Source organism: Haemaphysalis longicornis, unplaced genomic scaffold (genome assembly GCF_048455015.1).
Source record: "Haemaphysalis longicornis isolate Haplotype H1 unplaced genomic scaffold, Haemaphysalis longicornis Haplotype H1 scaffold_1, whole genome shotgun sequence".
Classification (NCBI taxonomy): Eukaryota; Metazoa; Arthropoda; class Arachnida; order Ixodida; family Ixodidae; genus Haemaphysalis; species Haemaphysalis longicornis.
Genome location: NW_027526203.1, coordinates 171,485,568 through 171,492,276, shown reverse-complemented (window position 1 = coordinate 171,492,276; position 6,709 = coordinate 171,485,568). Strand labels below are relative to the sequence as shown.

Below are 6,709 nucleotides of genomic sequence, written 5' to 3'. Positions count from 1 at the left end.
TACACAGCATTTTACTCACCTTTATGAATTTATATCACATTCACACTTTCGGCCACTTACTACAACTTGTGGATCTATACACTGCCACTAAGACACTGAAATGCGTATGATGCAACTTCGTAATTTAAATACCAAAAGTAGTTATAGAAAGCAAAAACATTGCCCAGACAAAATGTACCACAACTGAGCAAGGGCTCTGCATTTCCAAACGGACGATACAGAGGTTCGAAAATTACAGGGTAGTAGGTTTTAGTCTAACCAACTCAGTCCAATCAACAATCTGATAACATGCATTAAGGAGATTGAACTGATCATTCGCAAACACTGTATCGTCCCAAAGTGCTATTGAATGCAGGACGTATTTCGAAACAACAGTAGATAACAACAGGTTTATAAAGTGACATTGAGTTTTTTTTTTCATTTTTGTGCCGTTCCCATTCGTAGCTAATTGTCTAGGGAACTCGAATAACTAAAAGATATAATACAGTTGAACCTCGTTATAACGAACAATGATATAGCAAATTATCGGATATAACGAACTAAATACGAACTTTGAAACTGAGAGCCTCACACACTATCGGATATAACGAAGAAATCTTTGACTAGTAGGCTGAGAACCTACTTGGAAAAACTTCCGGCGCCCGAAACTGCGTAGTAGAAAAGGCTCCTATAAAAGGCCGTTCTGTTGTAATTTGCCGTTTCATGTTCTGGATCATTCAGCTTGAAATGCTACAAGGTGAAAGATAAGGGTTACCTTGCTCATAGTAGGTTAGAAGATTAAAGCAATACGTTTTTTTGTATGAAGGATTTTTGCGGGAGACAGACTACCGATTTGTGTGAACCGATTTTTAGCTCTACTGCTACAAAGAATATCGGATATAACGAACCAAATTACTGCCCCGATACTACTTCGCTATAACGAGCTGCGACTGTACAAACAAGAACGCCCAATCTGTACTGGATAACAGCAAACGCTCGTACAGTGATGTTGTTGGATGCAAGTAATCAATTGTTAACACTTACTCGCCGCGGAGGCTCAGCGGCTAAGGCGTTGTGCTGCTAAGCACGAGGGCGCGGGTTCGATTCCCGGCCGAGGCGGCCGCTTTTCTGATGGAGGCGAAAAGCAAAACCGCCTGTGTGTACGAGATTTCGGCGCACGTTAAAGATCCCCAGTTGGTCAAAATTAATCCTGAGCCCTGCACTACGGTGCGCCTCGTCGCCTGCGTTGCGTCGGAGCGTTAAACCTTACAATCAATCAATCAATCAATCAATCAATCAATCAATCAATCAATCAATCAATCAATCAATCAATCAATCAAGCAAGCAATCAAGCAAGCAATGAAGCAATCAATCAATCAATCAATCAATCAATCAATCAATCAAATAATCAATTGTTAACACTTAATTATGATATCGGATTTGAACTCAGTACTTTAAGTGCGTGGGTTTTTATGGTAATCAATATTCTAAATATCCAGTAATGGTGAATTTAATATACCAAAAAATTATGCATCTTTTGTTCGACAAAAGTACAAAAAAATCATATTTTTCAAACGTCTAGTCAATCTCCGCTACTAAAGATGTTTCACGCCACGTGACGTCACCCCGTTCTTTCACGCCGCGCTTCTGCCACGAGGCCTCTCCGCCCACGTGAACGTGCTGCGCGCCGCTGTCGTCATGGTGCTCTCAGTGCCCAGGCGCGTTCCGCCGGCATCGCCCATCACGACAACGAATCCAGCGGGTTTGGGACCCCCGTGCTTAGACAAAAAACGAGACACAGCACTTAGCAGCATAAGGAATGACAGACGGCCTGACGATGGGCACGTGACCGAAACAAAAGACTACAAGGAGTGAATGACACGCTGTTTAATCGGGCCGGCTTGTTTAGACCTACGAGTTCTTGGGCCACCACGGCCACCGAAGCAAGTAACGGTACAGTAATAAGAAAATACATCAGAAAATAGCTCAGTCCTACCGTAGGGACATGCAGCAACATCGTCGGCAGGACCAATGACGATGCCAGCAGGCGTGCGAGGAGCAAAGTACCGGTCCGTGTTCACTTCAATCGTTGGCGCCAAGGGGAGCATGCAACTTTAACTTTATCAGGTTCCTCAAGTGCACCCGCCGATTATTCTCAGCCTTCGCACCCCCTACCGCTCAGCCGCAATGGAAAGAGCGCCCACGTCGCCGCCTCACTCGGACGGCTGCCTCTGCCGTCCCCCGGGCCACCGGCTCAGTCTATCACGCACCTCCTGATCACGCGCCGCTTTCCAGACCATCAGCTCCATGCAGGCCCTAGCATCCTCGATGCTGTCGTGGCCCAGAGGTCCGTTCGGCACAACGCGGTTCAGGTACTCGCCCACCAGCGACCGCAGCGAGCGTCGATAGGGCAGCCCCCAGTGATGAGTGAACACCACGGCTGTGTCCACCACCCGGTCGTGGACCATCCTGAGCACACGCAGATAGTTCTCCAGCCCGTGGCCAACTAACACCGTGGAGGCGTTAAGGAGTCGCAGGAGCACCGACTGCCCGTCTTGCAGCGTGGTGTGCACGTTGCGTAGGTGCGCTGCGGTAATGCCGTTGAAAGCCGTGTTGTAGTCGAGCACTGGGCTTCCGGGCTTCACGTACGAGTCGTACACGGTTGTACCGTTGCAGTCCACCACGCTCACCCTTGCCACCTCGAAGCCGCAGATGGTGAAGCACATTTCGCAGTCCAATGCGAACACTTCCCGGGCGCCGCCGTGCCTCCGACGTGAGCACACGAAGGCCAACGCCGCCGTGTACCACTTGTCTCGAGCCCCGAGTGGGCACACGTGGTAGTAAGAACTGTTGCATCCGGGGTGGTCGGCAGGCGCCCCACAGCAGCTGAACCCGATTGCGCTGCCCCGTCCGGTGTAGAAGAAGCAGGCGCTATTGGCACAGTACTCGCCGCTGTGCGTGATCAGGAAGGACGCACGGCAGCGCCTGCACGTCTTGCGGCTTGAGTACGCCTCTTTCCCCAACCTGTATAAATAAGACGAGGCCGGGCTTATCAGGGCATAGCCGGGGATAGCCACAGCATTCCCGTTCCTGAGGGCTGAGCACGTAGCGCAGTAGCCGGTCGTAGAGGTCAAGGGTGCGAAGCGGGAGGGGCGAGGTGTCTGCGAGTTGGCCCGCACTGCACCGTGTAGCCGAGCAGATGGCGTCTGTCGAAGGCTTCTGCAACTCATCCTCGGCGCTGGAAGCATACTGGAGAAACAGACCATCACTCGGATTCACAAGGCAGTTTTTGTTGCGATGAGCGTCCACGTCACGAGCAGGGGCCTTGTCTCCTTGCAGGGTGACGGCTTCGCGTGAGGACGGGTGCTGGCCGTTCATGTTCCGGTCCTCCTGCCGGTCTTTAGGCGCCGTTTCTTCTTCCTTTCCTGCCTCCGATGGTGTAGGCTTGACACCGTCTACCTTCTCGAGAGGCACGAAACAGAGTAAGAGGATCTGAGCACTGAGGAAAGAAGAAAGAATTACCACTGACACACTGCCAGCCAAGAACCTGGATTCGTCAGCAATGCTGCTGTTCCTCTGAGAAACCAGCAACGTTGCTCTTCCTAACCGGCGCAGAACTGCCAGTTGATGGTGATGATATGCTCGTGCGGTTATATGCTTTTGCAACACGACGGTGAAAAGTTTCTAGCCTAGCCTTCGTGCAAATACCTAGAGCGTGTAGTGTTTCGCTTTCAACACTAGCTACATCCTTTGACAACTGCCTAAAGAACTCGCCGTTCGACTTCTGTTAGTTCGAGGAACAGCCTTTGTTTAGAATTTTAGGAGCCTGGGTTCGAGCCTCAGCGATCTTGAATCTTTTTTAACTAAACGTATACTTAGGTAAAAATGTTTCAAACTGACTCTACACAATGTTTTCGTAAATAATCGTGATTCGAGTTCTTTTAGGGCGCTTTGAGGTTCAGCACGCATACTACTGTCGAAATCAATTGTAGCTTTGTACCATGCAGGAAGTGGCGGTTCTGTGGAGCTGGTAAAATCGAATATCGCTGAAGCATGCTTGCTTTATTTTTCTTAAGGTCATAAATCCCTCCACGCCATCCCTTGATGTGTAGGTTGTTGGGAAATCCCCCTCAAACGCCAGGAAAAAAGAGATGGAAATAAGATGGCGACGACCAGTGAAAGAAAAGAGTGACATTTGAGAAGAAAGAAAAAAATCGAGCGAACCCACCACCAATGAAAGAATGACGCGGAATTCCATGATGAAGCGCCCTTGTAGAAGTTTTAGGAGGAAGGCCACTTGCTCGTCCGTAGAAGCAGAGTTCTTCAATGCGTTTCTGGTCACGAAACTACTGCCGAAGTTTCCTTCAGGGACAAAAGCTGCCGCTAGGATCGCCCATGTCAACGGGGAAACTGCTCCGGCCTTCCGCGGCGCTTGCTGCCCGGCTGTTTCTCCACCAGCAACGCGCACACCGTCTTCTGCTCTTCCTTTCCACCAGTAAAAACGCGAGCAAGCTATGCATATTTTTTGCGTCAGTTATTCTCGTGTAGGTTAGCAGCGATATAGAAGCAAGAGAACACGTGTTACGCAGGCATGTTGAGGTGTTTGTTAGTGGCGACATACACGGCTAAGTGTTCGTTTTGGGAGGGCGGACGTTTGGCGTTTTCGGCTTCTGACTATCCTTCGATTTGTCGTCTAGATGATACGACACAACTAGGGCTGTAATTAAAACAATATACAGCCCCGGTGACCTCCTGCGCTGAGCAAATACGTATAAGGTGCATTCCCTGGGCACTCGGTCGCGCGGTGGCGCCGAATCGATTTGTGCGGTTGTGTTGTTTTGTGACGGCGCACGGATACTAGGACGACTAACTTGGTTTGCTTCGCGCTGACTCGCTGTATTTGTTTATTTGTTGTGTTGCTTCGAACTACTGCTGAAGTTACACCCACGTTGAAGTTACACCCACGCGTGTCTCAAGTGTGATGCGGGGTTGTGTGCGGGACCACCGGGTCGCCCACGTTTGCGGCGTGCTTCTGGATTGTGCGAGAGGGTGCCCCGTGTCGAGTTGAACGCGTGACCACGCTGTCAACCTTTGCCTCCCGCAATAAGGCTGTGCGACTATACGAAGGGGCTGGCAGGAGGCGATCGCGACAGGTACGTGGAGAAAATTAGAAGGGGCGGCGACGACGACCCACCGACTTGGGGCGAAAAAGGCTTGACCGATGACCTTCAACTGTTTCCAAGTGTAGACGAAGCAGATATCAGAGAGTACCTGGTTCACGGAACCAGCTTTCTAACTATGGAACAGCTGAAGGCCAAGGAATCCTTGGACGCCCACAATTACCTCACCAGTGGTTTCGTTCAGCGTGTTCTCCTCAAAGTCGTGCACGATCATATTGAAATCGTCGTCGGAAAGGTGAGCAGTTGGTTTTCGTATCGCAGATAGTCATCGGTGTATCTCGGTCGTCGAGACGAACCCAAAAACCTGGTACCTTCTCTATTTCCTTGCTTTCACGTTCGCCACTCGCAGGCATTCCGCGAAAAGTCGACTCGCTGATCGCGCGGTTGTTCGTGGAAAGAGACGGTGTATTGCTTCTTGCATATTGTACCTGAATGACCGGCCTTGGAGAGGCCTGCTCTTACATCGCAGCTGTGCTTTTTTACATTGAGGTCCTCACGCGACAGTAGAGACGACCGTTCTTGCACAGACGAGTAGAATGCCTGGCTGCCACCCCACCTTGTAAATTTAGACTGTCGTTCAGTGGCTTAAATTGACTTTTCGTCTTCGCCAATGAAGAAGCGCCGCATAGACAACGACGACTTAGCAAGCAAGCCAAATAAATGTGCCAAACGCCCACCTACTGTCCTTAAATGAGACGAGATCGCAGCTTTTAGATACGACTGCATCTCATTCACTCGCCTTGTCCCTCCCTACGGCGTTGTTGTCCGTACACATCCCTCCCCCATTCTCGCCGCGCGAGCTGCGCTCTCCGCAGCTCACCCCCTCTCATCTCCGATAGCGAACACTCTCTCGCGAGGGTCATTGGATTGGATTCGATTGGCTTGGCTTGGCTTGGCTTGGCTTGGATTGGATTGTGTTGGATTTGGATTGGATTGGATTAAAGGGGATTGTGTTGGATTGTGTTGCGTCATAGCCGCGCCACGTTGCGTCATAGCCGCGGCAGAGTGTTCACGGCACGTTTCACGCGATGGGAGAATCAACCTAACGGAAACAACAACGGAACAACCTATGCGTCGCATCTACTCAGGGGTTCCCGCGAGGGGAGGTGGGAGTAGATTTTTACCCTGCTTTGAGCAAGTCTCACAGTCGCCGTCCGCTTTTGGGCTTGCACTAAGATTTTTCTGAGCCATATGTTCCTTCGGCCACTCAGTTGCCACAAGTTCTACTGCAGAATCTGTACAGGGCAACTGCCCAGAGTAATTGGAGGAGGATTTGAAGGAGTGCCTCAAGGTGTATGAGAAGCTTGGCGCTAATGCCGAGGTAAACCTTCCATTCTCTTTTCCACTTTTTCTAGCTGCAGGTCAGGCATGACATACACTAGGCACGAAATTGCAATTACATTCAAACCATGCAGTAGATTCCATAGTCAACACCTGCCCTAGTTTTTCCATGCCACCTTTTCACTTTGTATTTGCTTCACCTGACTGTACAGTACTATTGGCTGCAGTCATAGGTCGGCAAACTCACTCACGAGTGCACTCACACCCCC

General features: G+C 50.2%; 1 pseudogene; it reads right to left on the bottom strand.

Annotated features, from left to right (window-relative positions):
* Positions 1-2,192: 2,192 nt before the first annotated feature.
* LOC144155703 (exonuclease GOR-like) lies at positions 2,193-5,373 on the bottom strand (annotated as a pseudogene).
* Positions 5,374-6,709: the final 1,336 nt, after the last annotated feature.